Source organism: Cryptotermes secundus, unplaced genomic scaffold, assembly GCF_002891405.2.
Source record: "Cryptotermes secundus unplaced genomic scaffold, Csec_1.0 scaffold3453, whole genome shotgun sequence".
Lineage (NCBI taxonomy): Eukaryota > Metazoa > Arthropoda > Insecta > Blattodea > Kalotermitidae > Cryptotermes > Cryptotermes secundus.
The window spans coordinates 53,294-75,253 of NW_019730009.1; the positions used below are offsets into that span (position 1 = coordinate 53,294).

General features: G+C 44.7%; 1 protein-coding gene across 3 annotated transcripts in view; it reads right to left on the minus strand.

Annotated features, from left to right (window-relative positions):
- LOC111865956 (signal recognition particle receptor subunit beta) overlaps nucleotides 1-14,875 on the minus strand; it is a 65,477-nt gene extending 50,602 nt beyond the window's left edge. For 2 of the 3 annotated variants that reach the window (XM_023854401.2, XM_033752041.1), the window contains exon 1: nucleotides 10,920-11,083. The gene's annotated coding sequence lies outside the window, so the exon portion shown is untranslated. Of the gene's footprint in view, nucleotides 1-10,919; nucleotides 11,084-14,855 lie in introns of those variants that run through there. The other variant, XM_033752042.1, reaches the window with a different exon arrangement.
- Between the last annotated feature and the right edge of the window lie 7,085 nt (nucleotides 14,876-21,960).

The following is a 21,960-nucleotide window of genomic DNA, read 5'->3' on the forward strand; positions in this document are numbered from 1 at the left end:
ACAATTTAACCATTTAAAACAAAGTGGTTAGTACACGAGCTATTTACTTTTACACTGAAGGACTTTGTCTTTTGGCCACGGTTCTTTTCACGAGTTTCATCAGAATATCATAACCGACTGGTTTTCGTAATGGACAATCAGTATGTTTTCTGAACCGAATGTTCAAATATTATTCAGGAAAATTTCGTGCTTCAAGGGATTAAGGTAAAGCAGACCGGTTCGCTACAACTGAAAATATTAAATTACCAACTGTAGATACAAAGGCAGAGAAATTAGACAAATTAATTACAAATAAATCGGCACAATTTCCATTAAATTATTTCTGGAGCCAGGATAGATCACTTGGTATAGCGAAGGTCTATGAGTATTACAAGACAGGGGCAAGAGACTTTTCTCTACTCCACAGTTTCGGAACCGACCCTGGGCCAACCCAGCCTCCTAGTCAATGTCCACTGGGGACTCTTTCCCCCGGGGTAAAGCGGCCGGGCAATGAAGCTGCCCATTCATCTCAATCTAGTGCCGAGGTCATAAAATGTAGAGTTATACCTCCACTTCCCCACACATCTTCATAGATTAGTGTTTAATTAAATAGGCACAAGGACAACTTTACCTTTAAAATACAACAGTGTATTAAGATCTTTTGTTTCACGGAGAGATAAATTGCTTTAAAATGAACTCCAAGTCAGAACCGCAGATGTTTTGGGTTTCTTTCCTTTGACTTAGTGACGCGTTCAATTACAGAGAGATTGTCCGAGAAGCCTCTATTGACACGAATCGACTGGATCACGCGTGACCAGTCATGCTTGGCCGACGATGAGGTCCTGATTCTACAATCAAGTTAATAATTAATTACGAGAAATCAACCGTGACTACGTGATGCAGAGTACAGTGTTACAATTTCTACGTGTCACCTCCTCAATTGAATTGTATTCGTTCTTAACTGGCTGGGTGGTGTGACACCGAAGGCCATACACAAGAAGAAACGGCAGAGACTGAAGGAAGAAATATAATTTATATTATATCGAATGTTCCGCCTATAATGTAACAATCAGTAACACTGTCTCACGCTTCAATATCACACAGCGGTCGTTATGTGCTTAAGATGTTATGTAAAACTATGTTGTTTGTGGCACTACAGCCCCAGTGGGCCTAGGCCTACTTCCATGAACTTCTCCGTTCACTTAGGGTTTTTCTAGATCTTACACATTCGGTAGGACTCCTTGGGCGGGTGATCAGCTCGTCGCAAGGCCTCTACCTGTACACAAACACAGAAAAACGCGCGCGCGCACACACACACACACACACACACACACACACACACAAACTAAACACCCATGCCCTGAGTGGGAATGTAAAACTATTAAAATATACGTGCATTATTTAATATTTTAATTGTTTTATAGAACATCTTATGCACATAACGACCACTGTGTGATATTAAAGTGTGAATCAATGTTACTGATTGCTGCATTATTGACTATAAGTGGAACTTCAGTGCAATAGGATGCGTAAATATAATATCAAGAAATATAAATTAGAAAATATAGTAGTATTAGAATGAAAGACGAAACCTTAGAATCTAGGAACAGAATTAACATAATAGTAGAAATAAACAAATATTAAGGTATGAAATCAATACAAGAAAGTCGCAATAAACGAGAAATAATTTAAATGGAAGACGAACAATCTGATGAAGAAAGACACGGAGAACGAAAGAAAGAAGTAGAAACATATGATGAACCAGAAATTGGAAGAGAAGCTAAAAGGATAAATACGATATAATGAGCTGAGCTGAGCTATTCCCGTAACAGGCCGTGGAGGCCCATAAGGTTGTGAGACGTCGAGGCTCCTACATTTTCTAGACAGTCGGCTCACAGATGACGGTGAGGTCGTCAGCCTTACGCGCCACCCGGCCTTTACCCCCAGGGAGATTCCTAGTGATCATTTCTGTTATAGGCTGAATCGACCTCAGTGGCATAGTGAGGCTGGAATGATTAGGTCAACTGAAAAAATCCAATTACTTCATCGGGAATCGAATCAGCGACCTTCCAGCTTGTAGCAAGAGCCTGAATCTGTAAATAATTTTGAGGCTGATGATGCCGCAACTTCAAAAGACGTTTCAGACAGAGTATATATTTCAAACATGCCTACCCTTAGCGGTATCAAAACAGAAGGTCAACAACGTTAGCTTATTCACCTGGCGTTACCTAGCAACTGATATTTACAGTTTTAACCTTACTTCTTTCTGAAGGATGAGTGTAGGTTTAGTACTGTTATACGAGAACAAGCATCTGACAGGCGTACAGATGTTCCATCAATTTAACCGAGGAACAATTCAAATCACTGACTCATCCTGAGGTCCGGACGTTACCCCTTCTGTAAGCGCTGATCGGGTTGTCTTTTATTTGCCGTATTTCTTTCCTTTCCGGATGAAACTCAAGCAAACCCACTTGTGTTGTGTGTGGGCAATCAGATGTGAATCTGTCCCCTGGGGAGGAGTCACCCATCAGGTGCGCTTCCCGAGGGGCGCGGTGATTTGTTCTCCAAGAGAAGGAACGGATAACTCCTTTCTTTCCCTCATCTGAACATGCTGGCTACATTATTAATATTTTTTTATAAAGATCATAGGAACCGAAATGTAGTTAGTTGAGGCACTATGCTACAAACCGTGAGGTCGCGGGATCGATTCCCGATGAGTTTATTGCAATTTTTCATTGACCTAATCCTTCCAGCCGCACTGTGGCCCTGGGGTCGACTCAACCTCTAACAGAAATGAGTACCAGGAATCTTACTGGGGGGTAAAGAGCGACCGACATGTGAGGCTGGCCTCACCGCTGTGAGCCGATTGTCTAGAAAATGTGGGAGCCTCGACGTCTCACAACCCTATGGGCCTCCACGGCCTGTTACAGGGATGGCTTTAGCTTCAATAGGAGCCGGGACAGCTAAGTCGGTACAGCGACAGGCTGGATGACCGGGATTCGATTCTCGGAAGGGGAAAGAATTTGTTTCTCTTCTTCACAGGATCCAGACGGGCTCTGGTGCCCTCCCGGATTTCTATCCAAACGGTACTAGGAATTTTTCCCCGGGTTTTAAGCGGCCGAGCTGTGAAAATGACCACTCAAACTGCGTCTAGTGCCGAGGTCTAATGTGATGGAGATATACCTCCACTCCCCCATACGTCTTCATGGTGTGGTTCTTTATTAGTTAAGCAGATGGGAAATTTCGCCTTACGTTATAAATGTAAACGAGTCACTTGTATATACAAAAGCTCATTTTGAATTAATTCAGAATAAAGGGTACCGCACAGAAAATAATTAAGAGGGATACACAGACACACAGGCAGCAAGGTGATCTCATAAGTCCCATTTTATTTTATCCAACTTTCCTTATCTTAAAATAAAAGGAGGCGTATGAGATCATATTGCTGTCTGTCTGTCCTGTCTATGGCATCCCTCCCTATTTTTTTGTTAGGAGGCTTATGAGACCACCTTGCTGTCTGTGTGCTGTGTATACTTTTTTTTTCCTATGCGGTCAGTGTCTCATCAAAGGAAAGTAGACGATTAATTCTTCTTGTTGTAGGCTAATAACACTAACAGTTTTCAATGGGAATAGTGGAAATTACGAAAAGAGAACTTAGATAACAGTGGCGTGCTGCTTTGATTTCCTTAGGGGTACCTGCGCCACAGTTTGAGAAACACTGTCTAAGATTTATAACGTAAGGATTCTGATAGGCATTCCCGCCTCTAGCTATCGACAACAATCGATATCTTATTGTAACTCGATAGCAGGGAGCAGACTGTGAGTGCGAGGAGATGAGACAGCGAATTTGCTTGTATCGCGGGAATTCAGGTGCTGCACGAACAGGGGGTGGTCCTCTGCCTTGATGGATAACGGGGACAATTGTTGAGTCACGGGGTGGATTCCTCCATTGCTTCTGGCGGTGACACAACCAAAAGGGTTGAATTCAGTTTCTGACCTGTTACGTTGTTCGAGTTTAATAGTTCAGCGTAAAAACGACGTAACTGTTCTTATATTGTTATATGAGAAAGCTGAAGCTATCCCTAAAACAAGCCATGAAGGGCCATAGGGTTGTGAGACGTCGAGGCTGCCATATCTTACAGATGGCGCTGAGGTAAGTCAAGGAACTAAACGCTTGTTAAGAGAAACTCTGGTCTTGAGGTTTTATAAGTTTTGGAAATGCAAAGCCAACACTGTTCACAGTGGTCAGAAACTGAACCCGAAAAGAAGGTGACGAAAAGAGAACCCAGTGCTTGGGGGGATCACTGGGCCACCCTATCACTGGGGGCACATTAATACAGAGACCTGGTCCTGTAGGTTTGGGGGTTGGACGCAAGGGTAATGACCTTGCTCTGTAAAAAAATGTTGCGAAATCTAAGAAGCGAAACCCGAATGGTCTAATTCACGCTGGAACAGACAAATCTCGCGAAATCTTCTAAGGAAGGCCATGGCTCAAAAAGGCTGTTTTGCAGATGATGATGATGACTCATTACCGTCTTCTAAGCACACACCTCGATCGTTAAACTTTATATTAATTGTTAAAAGCAAGACAACCACCACGTGTATTTTACTTACTTACTTACTCATGGAGCTGAGCCCTTCTGGAGGAGCCGTCAATTCTGCAGCTACTCAAGAATTTCCCAGCATTTTATGGAACCCGAAGGTTGATTATCGTGTTCACAAGAGCCCTCCACTGGTCCCTATCCTGAGCCAGATCAATCCAATCCATACCATCGCTTCCTATCTCTCTAAGATCCGTTTTAATATTGTCCACCCACCTACGCCTTGATCTTCGCAGCGGTCTCTTTCCTTCTGGCTTCCCCACCAATATCCTATATGCATTCCTTGTCTCCCCCATTCGTGCTACATGACCTGCCCACCTCATCCTCCTTGACTTGATCATTCTAATTATACTTGGAGAAGAGTACAAGTTATGAAGCTCCTCATTATGCAGTTTTCTCCAACCTCCTGTCACTTCACAAGTGTATTTGCTAAATTTAATGGCTGTCTTGTTCCTTAACAATTAGTTCATTACCGTGTTCACAAGAGCTCGAAAAGATTCATATCACGAGACAGATGAATCCAGTTCACGACTTCTTATTCCATTTCTTAATGATTTATTTCAATATTGAACACCGCCTTCTTGAATGTGACGCCATACAGTACGGTCCCTCCGAAAAGTTAGTACTTCTCTACCAGACTACACGGCATCACATCTCAGATGACAGTGACCTTCATATTCATCGTCACAAGAACTTCAAGGCTTGCATTTACGTTATCCTACCATTTGCGTAAGCAAGTTGATTGTAAGACACAATTCTATTCGGATGACGAAACGGAGAAGCATAATAACAAGGCATGATATCGTCACGTGTATGCAGTGTGACTATAGACGGGTTTTGGACTGAGGATCGGATTTCATGGACTCTCTGATACAGCGCGAGACTACACTTTACAATTCACTAATACAGACACACTCTAGTGTCCACACTCACGTCTTCACTAGCCGTTGCTCGGTAGCGGCTTCCAACGGCGAACGTTCTCCATCCTCTGGGTTCCCGAATTGCCCCCGATCTAAGTACCAGCTTATAAGACCAACAACTCACGACTGAACCCCAGCAGTTCTCTGAATAACTCAATAACTCACAAACCAACTTAACTGACTCTCATTAACTAACTGTCCTGCCTACAACATGTCAGCATGAACCACACAGAAAACACCGATAATCTGTGGAAGCTTACGGGCCGTTTTCTAATTGTTTGCTTCGTAGTCGTTGCCTACCACAGCATGAATGAATGGATACTCTATTGGGTTCGTTGTTGTACCGGTCCTATGTTCCGTCATCCAACCTAAATTACTGTTTCCACACCACTGAACTAATCTACTATACATTAACATTTTAATTGGATGTATCCCCTTGCTTCCCCTGCTGATTACCACTCACCTAAATAAATTTCTAATTTATTGTTCTGTTTTCTTACCAATCTCTTCCCTATCTCTTCATACGTAACCATATACAGAATGATTCTACATTATTGTCGGGGTTTCCGTGGCCTATAATTTTCAAATCGGAAAAAAACAATAAAACTACTTGCGGAATATGAAAGTGAAAATCAAAAAGTGTTTATTACATGTAGGCTGTTATGCACGATCCTCCAAACAGTCGCTTTTCGTACACCTAACCATAAAGAAGTTCGTCTAGTTGATTTTTGTGAGCTTCCTGGATTCGAGCAACAACCTCCTGTGAAGTGCTCGGTCTTACTGCCCCTTTTCGGTGCAGAACACTGTCAGTCTCTTGAAATTGCTTTAACCAACGTCGGATAGCATTATCTGAAGGTGAATCTTTTCCATATTGAGTTCTGTAACGAACTTGCTTTTTGACTACGGACTTCGTTTCTAAAAACGAAAGTACGCACCTTGCTTTCTCTTAAACAGTCGCCATTTTGAGGTATGGCGTCACATTTTCTCCTAAACAGCAATGTGGAGAGTACAGCGTTGCTAAATGAAACTTTTTGAGTTACACTTTCACATTCTGTAAGTAGTTTTAGTTTATTGATCCAAATTTGATAATTATAGGCCAGGGAAACCCCGACAATAATTAAGAATCACCTTTGTTTATTCCTTTTTCTGTGACCGTTCTTTATTCTATCTCTTCAGTGCGTCTTAAATGCGACAAAATGTTTGCTGGATATAGGCACACCAGATAGTGGCTCGGGTATTTACGTAGTCTACTAACTTCACACACCAGATTCTCCCTTATTTATTTATTTACTTATTTTATATGTCGTGTATATATTTAACGACGCTTAGGTCAGCAGCATTCATCATCGAACTGTAAGATAATGAGTGAACAGCGAATTGAAAAGGGTGATGAAAGAAGGGTTCGTGGTTTGATTACAGGGCACTATTTTGAAATTGGCCTGGAGGGCCTGAGGAAAAGAGCCTCAGTCAGAACAGTGTATATCTCAACCGAGATTCGAAACAGGCATATCCCGAGTGCAAGCAGCAACTGTTATCACTTGAGCCAGAAAAAAAAATTGATTAAAGAGTCCTTGAGAACCTGGTAGTTGCTAAGCTAATTACAATATTTCTAGCACTTTATGGCAGCAAATGTTCATTATTGTACAGAATTACTTGGGTTTTGGACTTTTTCCATCGTCCGGTATTCTAGAGAATAGAATACACCCTGTTTCGGAAACTTTATCTGTTTCCGTCCTCTGGTTAAGTGGAAGAAGACACCTACTCAGTTGGGCCCCTTAGAAACAGCTAACCTTCATCACTAGATTAGCTCTTTATAAGGGGCCCAACTGAGCATATGTCTTCTTCCACTTCACCTGAAGATGGAAACAGATAAAGTTTCCGAAACGTCCTGTTTTCTATTCTCTAGAATACAGAACGATGGAAGAGGTCCAAAAACTCAGTAATTCTGTGCGTTATACATCATCGTCAGAACCATTGTTCATTACCGTGTTCACAAAGGTTCCTGAGCCAGATGAATCCAGCCAGTGCCCTCTTCAACATTAAACACATATGCCAGTTTTTCACAAATCTCGGGTTTCTTTCCCTGCTTTATGTAAGAGAGGGATGACTTCCTCTTTCTATGGGATGATGTTCCAAGTTTTCACAGCTGATTGAGTCCATACAGACTCTGAATCCTAAGTTTTAGTACCGGCCGGGGGGNGCTGACCTCTAGGGTCAAGTTTCAATCCCTGAGAGAGGCATCTGCGTGATATCAAGCTTCCACAATGCCATCTATGTTTATTTATTGGAACAAGAGTCTCATTGTTAAGAAACCGGTTTTATTGGGGTGGGAATACAGTTAACTGTATATAAGCCCTTAAGTATAAGTATCAACAACCCTAAACCATTAAAGATGTGAGATTGTAGTAGCTGCCCTTGGTAACTACGGTTCAGCTGTTCCTTAATTTAATGTTTCCAAATCTTTTCCACGTGGCAGAACGGTTAAACTACGTATCTTCTGAGAGTATATCACACCAAGAGCAGGCAACCTTACGGAAGAAAAGTCACGTGTTCAACGGGATCTCCCGTATGGTGAATCTTCCTTCCTATCCTATGTTCAAAATAGAATTTAGTAACTTGCTAATGGCCGGTCACGGTAGCCGAGCGGTCTAAGGCATGCACTGTCTTCGCTCGCTCGGAAGCCGGGATCGTGGGTTCGAATCCCACTGAGGGCGTGGATGTTTTCTGTGTTTGTCTACAGGAAGAGGCCTTGCGACGAGCTGGTCATTCGCCCAAGGAGTCCTACCGCATGTGTAAGATCTAGAAAAACCGAAGTGAACGGAGTTCATGGAGGTAGGCCTAGGCCCACTGGGGCTGTACTGCCAGGGGGGGGGGAACTTGCTAATGAGGAAGCAAGGACACTGTGTTATATGTAGCTACTGTTGTACACAAATTAGAATTTCGTAAGAGCACCACACTGATACTATACAGAGTGTCCAGAGAGGAGAGGTCAATATTCTGGGAGGTCAGAGTATCGGCCATTCTAAGCAGACGTGTATATGTACAAGTGTCCTGTTCCGGACGGTTTCCGAGATAGAGCTATTTCACGGCACTGTACACTGTACAGACGAGCAACACGCCATGCCCTCGCACGAGTTGCAAAGTGACGGTGGAATTTTCGAAAATGTATTAAACTAGGTAAACTGTACCAACTTTGTCACTTGAACAATAAATACCGGTATTAGGAACAGTACGTAATTTCTCTGAGCCTGGATAGCGTAGTCGGCATAGCGACTGTCTACGGGCTAGACGACAGAGCGATCGGAGTTCGAGTCCTGGTAAGGGCAAGAAATCTCTTCTCCACGTCGTCCAGACCGGCTCTGGGTTCCACCCAGCCTATCTAATTGATTCCGGGGGTAAAGCGACCGGGGCGTGAAACTGACCACTCACCTCCAACTAGCTCCGAGATCAAGAAAATATGGATCTATACATCCACTTCCCCATACGCCTTCATGACGTAATGCTTAATTAGTTACTTACCTTACCTTACGTAATACCTCTTTCTTATTAACAATTTTGGAACTGTACGGTGAAATAGCTGTATCTCAGAAATCGTTCGGAATAGGACGCATGTCCATACACAATTTTTGCTTAGAAAGACCGATACTATGACCTCACAGAACATTGCCCGTTCCTCCTGGGACATCCTGTATATAAAATCATTTCATATAACCTCCCAGAATATTGACCTTTCCTCCTGGGACACTCTGTATATAAAATCATTTCATATAACCTCCCAGAATATTGACCTTTCCTCCTGGGACTTCCTGTATATGGTAGAGGATTTTAAAATATGGAAATGAGAGCCTCAAATGACATAGTATACTTGTGGAGACTGCACAGTCTCAAGGGAAGGTAAGGATAAATTTGTGCATACCCTTAATTTATTAAATCCCACACCACGAACAGGTATGGGGAGTGAGTTACAGCTCCATCATTCTTGACCTCGGCACTAGATAGATATGAGTGGTCAGCTTCACTTCCCGGCCGCTTTGCCCCCGGTACCCATTGAACAGGAGGCTGGGTGAGCCCTACAACCGGTCTGAACGCTGTGGAGTGGAAAATAAAAACAATCTCTTGCCACTCCAGGGAATCCAACCCCGGCCATGCAGCCCGTAGCTATGACTCTGAAGATGCCAGAGTCGAATTTCAGCAGGGACACCGATTATCTTGACTGAAGATTTACGTGGTTTTCCTCAGTCGTCATGTAATTGTAGAGCCTGTGCCTGCAGTTAGGCCACGACCGTTTCCCTCCACGCCCTAACCAATTCATTACTCAGTGATAATCCTTTCTATGCCACATAGCAGGGGTGGCCAAACTTACTGAGTGTCGAAGACGCATATGATAATTTTCTCATGTCAAGGAGCCTCAGACGAACATGGATTGGACTGCACAGGTGTTTGGGTACGGGCTTTGCATGAAGCGGGTTTGATTTCTATACTTCTCAGCTGCACCAACGGTCCGGAAGGGCCGCATGCGACTTGCAAGCCACAGTTTATCAACATCAACTACTTTGTCTAAGAGAAACTAGCAGCGTCGTTAAATGAACATCAAATAAATAGAGTTCTATCTGGTACACTAGGCCAGTAGTGGCCGACGTACCAAGCGGACTCAGTCTCACCCCACCCCAAGAAATTAAACCAAGTATAGTGATCTTTGGAGTATGTAATTTTTTTTTAATTCGCCTAGTGGGTGGTAGAGTCAAACTGGGTGCACTCAGCACGGCGGCCACTGATTTGCCTATTGTACCTGTCACGGGTGATTATGATGATGGAGAATTTGGTGGAATGAAGATTGGCAGGGGAAACCGAAGTACTCGGAGAAAACCTGCCCCAGCGCCACTTTGTCTACCATAAATCCCGCTTGACGAGACACGGGCTCGAACCCGGGACGCCGCGGTGGGAAGCCAGCGACTAACCGCTTGAGCTATTGCGCGGCCTTTGGACTATGTGACTCGGCGAGGCTTATAGTTACTTATAGTTATGTTCTGTAAGTGTCCAATAAATCCAGTTACCGATCCAAACCCCGTCTCTAGTCACATTTACCACGTGATATTACGTGAGCAAAGTGTGGCACTGCTGAATACTGAAGCAGGTGGTGCATATATTTACCAGTGAAGCATAAAGAGTTAAGATGCGGCATTGTCCCATATTGAAATGTAAATGGATGCGCCCCAAGTGTGGGAACGTTGTACCATGTGACCAATACAGCATTACGGGGCACAAATCAGTGGCGTGGCCCGGCCGATGTGGCCCATGTGTTCTCAGGCGCACGTCTTCATGAGCGACTCAGTGCAACAACGGCGTTAGTGACAACGCAAGCAGGCTGTGAACCTGACAAAATCAACTGCAAAAATAAATATGTATTATGCATACGTACTTCTTGGTTGCACAACAGTTTAAAAAATCCACCGACGTTTCGGAGAAATCACCTCCATCTTGAGGGCTGAATAATAAGCCACACAAGGCACCAGCAGGCGGCAAGCAGAACTCGTCGATAGTTTTCTACTTGGCGTTTTCACGCGCGACGTTTCGAAAGCTGGATCTGCTTCAGTCATCAGCTGTAACGAAGGAAATTTGCCACTGAGGTGAGCCCGCTAGACAGAGGTGACCTCGATCGCCGAGCTACTCCTCTGTAGACTAGCCGCTCCTAATGGGGCCAGCTGTGTACAATCACTTCCCACTAAATGCACCTGAAGATGGAAAGAGATACACCTTTCGAAACATAATAATGATGTTTATTGTAACAGATACATAAATATTTGGCTTTTCTTTCCAACTTTCTTCCTTCCCTCGTTAATACCTTCTTACACATCCCACCCGTGAAATAAAAGTTCTCTTTGTTTTGCATTTTCTTTACTTCCTTCGCTTACCTCTGATGTACTGGAAGAGGAATATGGGTAGAGCATGTAGCACGCATGCGAGAGAACATGAATGCACACAGGATTTTGATGAGAAGCCAGAAGGAAAGACCTAGATATAGATGAGAGAATATTAAAATATATATCAATGAAAGAGCATGGGGTGTTATAGACTGGATTCATCTGGCTCAGGATAGGGACCAGTGGCAGGGGCTTGTGAACACGGTAATGAACTTTCGAGTTCAATAAAACATTGGGATATTCTTGAACGACTGCACGACCAGCAGCTTCTTAAAAATGACTCAGTTCCATGGGGTCGGGCGAGATTTTGGGTCCTCTCGGCAATGACTATGAAGATTACTGACTTCTGGAATGCGATACTGCTTCCATCTTCAGGGTAGAAGAGCCTTTTTACGTACTTCCCAAACAATTTGCTAGACTACATACACAACATTACATCTCAGGAGACATCAATCTTCAAAACTTCTGATTCCTCCTTTCCTTCCTCACATTTTACGTTCCTTTTTCCTTCTTAGTTTCGTCCCTCCTTGTTCTAAGTTCCTGTGAAACTCTGCGTCTTGCTGTCTCAACCATCCAGCACGGGTGACTTAGGCGCTTGTAGCACTGCGCAGCCATCTCCATACAATGGCCCGCAATCATTACTTCGACAGATCCATTGAAGCCTGAAAATGATATTCATGCAGAGACTTGTGACATCTTGCACAAGTTACACAGTCATCCCCACTGCTTTGAAACCGCGCAATTATGGCCCTACAGACTGCAACAGAGCAAGGGTTCCGAGGCACGGCCTCAGTCAGTATGGGGTGCATCACATTTGCAACCGGTAAACGCATTTTACTATTATTGGGCCACGCGGGAACGTACTTGGTCAAGGCACTATGCTACAAGCTGGAAGGCTGTGGGTTCGATTTCCCATGAGGTCATTACATTTTTCAACTGATTTAGACCTTCCAGCCTCACTGTGCCCCTGGGGTCGAATTAGCTTCTAACAGAAATGAGTACCAGGAATCTTCCTGGGGTAAATGGCGGCCGGCGCGTAAGGCTGACAACTCCACCGCCATCTGTGAGTCGACTGTCTGGAAAATGTGGGAGACTCGACGTCTCACAACCCTATGGGCCTTCACGGCCTGTTACAGGGATAGCTTTACTTTTACTTTATTATTAGTATTATTATTTTCAAATTTATTCTATAATGAATTTATTGAACCAAGCTCCTTATGTAATTATGAATCAATGTTGAATTATTTACGTTTTAAAAAGCTTCATTCCAGGCGACAGTATCTTGAAGGTTTATTTGTTATAAAAGTTTCCAAGAACAAAACTGACTACTGCTCTAATATGGATATTGCTGGTCTTCACGTACCCACTAAGCTAATTGGAGACTTTTCCATCTTTACTGCCGGCAATGTCTGAAGCCTTTGCGCTTCGGTAAAGTGCGTCACGGCTGCAACCAACATCTGCAAAACGGAAAACACCATCCTCCGTTGTCAAGAATGCGTGTTTATTACCTAGCAATGGATGTCTTATTGTTGAGAGCGTATATTTCGGAAATGTGTTTACCGAGCCGTTGTCTAGCACTGGGCATATTAGTCACAATATTGTGGTTTCCTGAGTTATAACATCGTGATAGACGTATCCCAACGTTTCGGAGGAACATGGACCTCCATCTTCAATATAAAACTGTCCTATATAACTGTAAACTATTTAAGACGTTCCTGTACTGTCGAGGTATGTGTCCCTTGTGTGTAGAACATAGTAAATAGGAAACCAGATGGGTATATAAATATACACAGAAAGGAATCAATACCCAATTACAGGGCCCCTAAAAAAGGTGAATGTTGGTCGGAAGAAAGCGCATTCATCCTTCTTTGCAGGGGTAGATACAATGGCACATATCCCCCCTACGCTCTGCAACAACTGTTCAATGTAATCTCGCATCTTGATCGAACTGATAACGTGTCTTACAGAAACCCCTGCTCTCTCGTGACCCGCTGTGTTCTCGCTAATAAGGAGACCAGCTGCCTCTCACATACCTGCAACTTCTCTGGCGTATTTTCGGGAAGAAGTCCGGAAAGATGGGCCCAAGATAAGGACGGAACAAAGACGCAAACACCTTGAGATCAGAGGCTCAGACAGCAAAGTTTCCATCTTAGTTTATTACTTTATTTAACGATGATATATCAACTACATATATGTACAGTGTATCTACCTATTCTTGTTGCTCCCAATTGGAACATAGGACATCCGTGAAACGCTTCGTTTCTTTTCAGTTTCTTAATCTTAAGCAGTCGGTAGGGATCCTTGGACGGGGGATAAGCCCGCCGCAAGACCGTACCCTACACAGGAGAACATAAACACAGACTTCCATGACCCGAATGGGATTCGAACCCACGACACTAGCGTTCGAGCGGGCGAAGACGGTTAATGCCTTAGACCGCTCGGCCACTGTGATCTCCTGAATCTTAATATTAATCCTAAAATTTCATCTCACTTTCACAGAAATGAAGACACTTAATTCCCCCCCCCCAAGATTCAGGAACCCCCTTCTTCCCCTTCTTGGCTTGTTTCCCAGCCCCCTGCCTTTCTACTGTTGCCCAACATGTACGTACGAATCCTTCAGAAGCAGGTAGCAACATCTTATCGATATCTCGAAACTCGATCGATAGTCAGGTATCGTTTCTGTAAGCAGTAACTGGTCCATAATCAGAGCACTGATCTCAGATTGAAATAACTTCATTATCTTTTTGTTGTGGCTGTATACAGTAGGTTTTATGCTATACATGTTACATTAGATTATACATTTCACGTTCGGGGTTCCATGCCAATTGACAGTTTCTGTAATAGTCTGCTTTATTATGCGTTGTTTCATTATGGAACTTACCCCCAGGGACCGCCGCATGAACTAGCTTTGAAATGTACCTCGATGACTATCAGACGTTGGTTAGGTAGCCGTTTAAACAAACACATCCATTATGTAAAGCTGAAGTTATACATGATTGGAAAAGTGTACTCCAATTTGAAGGTCATGTTATACAGACGCGTTGATTCCAATGTCCGATAGGATATCGCATTGGCCGTGATATTACTGTTGCATAGGCAATCACATTAGAGACTGCACAGAACCATGAATCATTCTTTCTTTTGTATAGTTAATGAAGTCGGGATGACTCAATCGGTATAGCGACGGGCCAGGGTTCGATTCCTAGAGGGAAGAACAGATTACTGTTTACTCCACAGTGTTCATACCAGCTGTAGGGCCCATCCAGCCTCCTATCCAAAAATTGAGAATTTCCCCGTCGATAAGGCGGCCGGGGGGGTGAAACAAACAACTCATTTCCATCTATTTCCGAGGTTAAGAACGGTCCGGGTATACTTACATTCTCTCATACTCGTACATCTTCATGCTGTGCTTAATTAAGTGACACTAAATTTACCTGTATTCTTTCTTAGCTGGCTCTAGAGCCCCCTTGGGTCCTGGTCTTTGATTTCTTAGTTTTATGATCATTTTTGCAGACGGTAGGACTCCTTGGACGGGTGATCAGCTAGTCGCAAGGCCTGTACCTAAACACAGGACAACACAAACACAGAATAAACACATACACATACTAAACATCCATGCCTTGTGTGGGATTCGAACCCACGGTCACGGCTTCCGAGCGAGGTAAGACAACACATGCCTGAGACCGCTGGGCTACCGTGACCGGCAAATTTACCTTTATATTAAACATTAATATTATTTGAGCTTACGGTCATTTGAATCCCGTTATTATCACGGAGGAGAGTGTGAAGAAAAAACTCCAGCCTCTCCTGAGGATCGAATCCGAGTCATCCAACCCGCAGTCAAGCACTGAGCTAATCTGATTCACAACGCATTCTTTCAGTTTGAAAAGAAGATTGGGAAGGCCTGAGGTTCTCATGTCCGTGACTATAAACAGGACGTTTTCCTGGACTGTAACACCGTGCAGTTCGGAAAGAACCCGAAGTTTCAGAGGGATATACCGCCTCCATCTTCTGGATCAAAAAGTCCAAGCAAGAAACAAGCGGCGCATACCGCCTACTTTATCTGGTTTCATGGTTAACTTACTCTTCGAGCCTGAAGATATGTTCCTCCGAAGCGTCTGCTACTTCCGAACTGCACGGTGTTACAGTTCAGAAGAACGTACTCTTTATGTACTGACTTATTTTTAAGCTGTAAATCTGGCAACGTGCAAGAGGGCATAAAAGGTACAAAAAAGTAAAGTTGACGTAGGGGGAGTGGAGGTATAGCTCCACCATTCTTGACCTCGGCTCTAGATGAACGTCATTGGTCAGATTCACGCTCCGCCGCTTCATCTCCGAAGAAAAATCCCCCGGTACTTATTGGATTGAGGGCTGGGTGGGTCCCAGAGGCGGTCTGGACGCTGTGGAGAAGAGAGAATTTTACTCTTGCTGGGAATCGAACCCCGGCCGCACAGCCCGTAGCCCGTCGCTGTGCAGGAGGATATACATTTTTTTTGGGATATGGGATTTTTGTTTCCGCTTGAAATGCTCGCTTGAAGATGATTTGAAAGGAAGTTGAGTTTTCAAGGAATACTTTGTGTGAGGACGGTCTCAGGTACCGCCTGTTGCTGCCAGCTGATGCCTATCTCTCGCCCAAGAAGCGGACTGGCGAGATTCCACCAGAGCTGCTTCAGATAGCATCTCCGGCAGAGGACAAAGGCGAAGAAGCGATTGCGGGTGGACGAATGCCACGGATCCATACCGGTTCCAACACCCTGCCTCAACACATTCACACCGACTTCAGTGTTCAACAGGGTGACGTTTCCTTAACAAAGCAGCAATAACGACGCACTAAAAATACCCTTGTTTTTTATCTCCTTACCTATGCTACAAGCCGGAAGGTTGCGGGTTCGATTCCCGATGGGATCATTCGATTTCTTCAATTTACCTAATCCTTCCAGCCGCACTATGGCCCTGGGGTCGACTCAGCCTCTAACAGAAATGTGTACCAGGAATCTTCCTGGGGATAAAAGGCGGCCGGCGCGTAAGGCTGAGAGTGACCGGGCGTCTATAAGGCAGCGTCTACACGAGCGCACAAAATGCGTCAGTTGTAGAAATAAACAAGAGAGGCGAATGCTACGCTTTCTTCTGGCTCCATTACAGACAAAAAACTACGCACCGCATTCTGCAACTGTGTGGTGTCCTCAGCATCCTCCTCAGCAAAGTACGTTCGTTACAACGGACGCATTTTGTGCGCTCGCGTAGACGCGGCCTTAGGCATGAACCGTTTATTCGTCCGCTCGAAAACTTGAATCGTGGGTTCGAATCCCACTTGAGGCATGGATGTCTGTATGCGTTTATTCACTGTGCTGTCCCGTGTGCATTGGTGGGAAAGCCAGAAGGAAAGAGACCACTTGGAAGACCAAGGTGTAGGTGGTTGGACAATATTAAAATGGATCTTAGGGAGATAGAATGGGATGGTATGGATTGGATTGATCTGGCTCAGGAGAGGGACCAGTGGAGGGCTCTTATGAACACGGTAATGAACCTTCGGGTTCCATAAATGCTGGAAATTTTTTAGTAGCCTCAGAATTGGAGACTCCTCAGGAAGGGCTCAGCTCCATAAGTAAGTAAGTCTCGAGTGCAGGTAGCGGCCTTGCGACAGGCTGATCCCCCAGTCAAGGAGTCCTATCGAATGTGTAAAAGATCAAGAACATGAGAAAACGGTCAAGGCCCAACAAAAGTTTGTAGAACTACAGATACATAAGGGTAAAGTTGTCTCTGTACCTAACGAATTAAGCACGATGCTATGAAGGAGTATGGGGGAGTGGATGTACAGATCCACGTTTTCTTGACCTTGACACTAGTTGGTGAGTGGTCAGCTTCACGTACCGGCCGCTTTACCCCCGGGGAAAGAGTCTCCGGTACCCATTGGATAGGAGGTTTGGTGGATCCCAGAGCCAGTCTGGACGATTTGGACAACAGAAAATTCTTGACCCTACCGGGACTCGAACTCCGACCCCTCAGTCGTCCAGCCCGTAGCCAGTCGCTATACCGACTACGCTACCCCGTCATCTGGCATAGATAGATAGGTAAATTTATTTAGGTACACCCTGTTAATTCAATTCTTTGTCCTTCATGAAGCGGCCTTGTGACTGATCCCCCATCCAAGGAGTCCTATCGGCTGTATAAAGATCAAGAAACTGAAAAACAGTCATGGCCCACAAAGGGTTGTAAAGCCATAGATAGATAGGTATATGTATTTAGGCACACCCTGTTAGTTCAGTTCTTTGTCCTTCCTGAAGTGGCGTGGGGGCTCTACGAACGCAGGAACGTCTGGGGCACACTATTTGTTCAGACCGCATTTTAAATTGTTGGGGGGGGGAGACTTCATGTGCTCGTGTTTTCTTACGTGCGTCACGATAACACAGCGCTTATCGCGGTCTCCATGCCAACCAGAAGAAATGCCATGAATGCAGAGCGAAATCACTGAAATGCGTCGGTCATAAAACGGTTTCACATAAATGTCCGAGACACCTGTTTACGTCTTTTATAGCCAGTGATTTAAGAAAACGCATTTCGAATATTCTAGTTCAAAGGCTATTAGAGATATAATTATGAAGGCCGTTAACATTGCCATAGTAGAACCCCAAGGTCGAATACCCCTAATAACAAAACGGGCCATTACACATGATCCTGAGCCAGTTCAATCCATCTTCTATCCTCAAGACCGATTTCGTTTTAGTGCCTCGCTAACTAAAGAAAAAATGTGAAGTACAGCCACGTGTAGGAGTGACTATAGACGGGGTTCGGATTGGATGACTGGATTTATTGACCATCTTATTCATACAGTTCGGGATTACAGGCAATAAGCACTGTCACTATTCTACACACTTTCCAGGTCACTGTTACATATGCACTACGGTTACTCAGTCTTCACTAGTCGTATCCTGGCAACGGATTAGAAGCTGAGTCGACCTCAGAGAGATATTGCGGCTGGAAGGATTAGGTCAATTGAAAATATGAAATGAACTCATCGGGATATAAGTAACATATACTTCATAGTGCAAACTTGATTTGTGTGGAGCCTGGTGAGGTAGACAAAAGATGCGAGGGCTGTGAAGTCGCATCGAAGACCTGTTCCTTTAATAAGATTTACACAGTCGCTTCTAAGTAGTCAGAACGGTTTACAGCCGAGGGTTTCAGAGACTATTAACTGATATTATGCTTTCATGATCTAGGTTACGAGCAGTTATCTTTGTTTCTGTCCTTAGATTCTGTGTAGTGGCTGCCCTACACACATCTTACTATGCCTTCAGAATAAGTCGATCTTATTGTGACATATTCGCTGATAGCAAGAATTGTGGAGTCACAATAGCCGGCCGTTGCTAGGCAGCGGCCCGTAAACAACAGAAGAATTGTGTTCTCTGCGTAGGAGAAACAGAAGTACACCGAGGAATTGTCACAGTGACACCTTATATCCCGCACAAACTGACCGGCAACGTTGCGGTGAGAAGCCGGCGATTTGCCGCCTGAATTATGGAGCGACCCTGTTACGTCACGCCAGGCACGGCTAGGATCATTAAATCGCGGCTTTACTGCACTGAACACGTCAGCACATCCACCCACCAACCTACTTAAGGTCCCTCACGGGTAGCCGTCACCATCACAGGTTCGTGCCACGTGCCATCACAACTTGCGCAAACAAGGCGAAGGAAATACAGCTGTTTGTTGTGTGCATATCCGAACAGCAGTAGCAGCAACAGCGCGTGCGTTACAAGAACATTCATTGCACGGCCTGGCCCCGCCTTCCTGTCTCGCTGATGCCTCTAACTAAACAGGCCTACTTACAAACTGTGTGCTTAGCAGTCTCGAGGAGGCCAGTTCACAACATCCGGCACTTCGGCAAATAGTAAGGTGACTGAAGAAAAGCGTAACCGGCACAGGAGCTCATCTGAGGCTCTCACACCGGTGGTTTTGAAGAGTTATGTCTTCTGGGATATAACGCCCTGTAGCCCGTTGAAAGTCAACCGACGTTTCGGAGGAACATGTTACCTCCATCTTTAGGGTTGAAAAAAATACGCCAAGCAAGAAATGAGTGTGAAGCGCGTGACAAGCAGAGCAGGGCTCTGGAAAAGGAGGCGACAAATTCTTCCGAAACATCGGTTTGACTTGCAACGGACTACACGCCGCCATATCCCATTAGGCAGCCTCCCTCAGTCTAGGCGTGATATATAAACCGTATTACATTCTTTTTTTTTTTGCTGGTGGGGTGGGACTAAGTCCCTTGCACTGCGGCCACTTCTGGCCTATTGTACCAGCCCCAGATGATAGGTGAGGGTGATTGTGGAGCAATTGGTGGAATGAAGATTGGCAGGGGAAACCGAAGTACTCGGAGAAAACCTGCCCCAGCGCCACTTTGTCCACCACAAATCCCACTTGACGAGACCAGGGATCGAACCCGGGCCGCCGCGGTGTATTATATTCTTGATAGGAAATTTAACTGTCTCACACATTAAGGGACATTAAGGGAGGAACATAGACTGAGGGTGTTTGAGAACAGGGTGTTGAGGAGAATATTTGGACCGAAGAGAGATGAAGTGACGGGAAGTTGGAGAAAACTGCATAATGAGGAGCTACATAACTTGTACTCTTCTCCAAGTATAATTAGAATGATCAAGTCAAGGAGGATGAGATGGGCAGGGCATCTGAGAGACAATGGGGAGGGGGGGAGCCACATGGAAAGAGATCTTCAGGAAGAGCCACATAAGTTGGAGGAAAATATTAAGAGGGATCTCGCATAAATAGGATGAGTTGGTATGGATTGGATTCATCTGGCTCAGGATATGTACCAACTGGGAATCTTGTGAACAGGTTAACATTCGAACCTGTTGGATAGGATGAGATGGCAAAACAATTAAGCAGGATTGTAGGATTTTGCTCAATGGAACTGAACGTGGATAATATTAAAATTGGCAGATCACTATTAGATAAAGGGCCGGCATAGCTCAGTCGGTATAGCGACTGCCTACGGGCTGGACGACCGAGGGCTCGGAGTTCGAGTCCCGGTAGGGTCAACAATTTTCTTCACGTGGTCCAGATCGGCTCTGAGGTCCACCCAACCTCCTATCCAATGGATAATAGGGGCTCTTTCACCGGGGATAAAGCGACAGAGGCGTGAAGCTGACCACTCACTTCCAGGTAGTGACGAGATTAAAAAAACGTGGATCTATACACCCACTCCTCCATATGCCTTCATGGCGTGGTGCTTAATTAGTGAAGCACAGGAAGAACTTTACCTTTTAGACCGGTGTGCAAGTGTAGTCCTCAATGCTACGAAATTCGTCCGGTTTGGGGAGCAAAATGGGAGCGCACTCTTGTGAACCAGCGCCGCGGTGAATCAGCACACAGTGGCACGCGGTGTGTGGCGAGCACAAACACTGCGGTGTCACGCCATTCCGCGAGTTCCCTAGCAACTGAAGCAACACCCAGACGAGGGTCACTCACATGCGTCACCGAAGTGTAAAAATGTAAAGCTGCCCCATGAAGGCGTATGGCGGAGTGACTGTACAGATCCACATTTTCTTTACCTCGTCACTAGTTGGAGTGGTCAGGGAAAGAGCCCCCGGTACACATTGGATACGATTTATGCATCTAACTGCATGAGCTGAGTCATCCTAACTCGCCTCCTCAGAAATTCCCCAACATTTCACGAAACACGAAGGCTCATTACCGTGCTCACAAGAGCCCAGCACAGGTTCCTATCCTGATATAACTCGTAAGTGCTTAAAGTCAAAACTTATTTTTGCTTATATTTTATAGGAGCCGGGAGAGCTCAGTCGGTATAGCGACTGGCTACCTGTACGATCGAGGGGTCGGAGTTTGAGTCCCGGTAGGGTCAAGAATTCTCTCTCCTCCACATCGTTCAAACAGTCCCTGAGGCCACCCAGCTCCTATCCAATAGGTACCTGGGGCTCTTTCCACGGGGTTAAAGTGGCAGAGGCATGAAGCTGACTACTCACCTCCACCCAGTGTAAAAGTCAAGAAAATATGGATTTATACATCCACTTCCCCATACCCCTTTATGGCATAGTGCTTAATTAGTAAAGCACAGGGGACAACTTTTTCTTTTTTCAAATTACAACACAATAAATTCATTATATGGAAACACGTTTCAGATATAATTTTTAGAGTGTAAAGGAACTTTTATTCTATATAAATAATTTTTACAATGTACGTGTTTTACTAAATATTATGGACTTTCACTTGAGATTGAGCAGATAAAGGCCAAGTTACCCCTGTAATCTTTATTGTTATGTTATCATCCTGTTTCAGTTGGCATTAGAATTTATCTTTAGTTGTTTGCCATCCATCGTGCAACAATATCAAGATTTATAATGAAATCCTTTTAAAATTCGTCACTGCAATTCGTCCGGCAGGCTGCGCCATAGCTCAAGCGGTTAGTCGCTGGCTTCCCACCGCGGCGGCCCGGGTTCGATCCTGGGTCTGGTCAAGTGGGATTTGTGGTGGACAAAGTGGCGTTGGGGCAGGTTTTCTCTG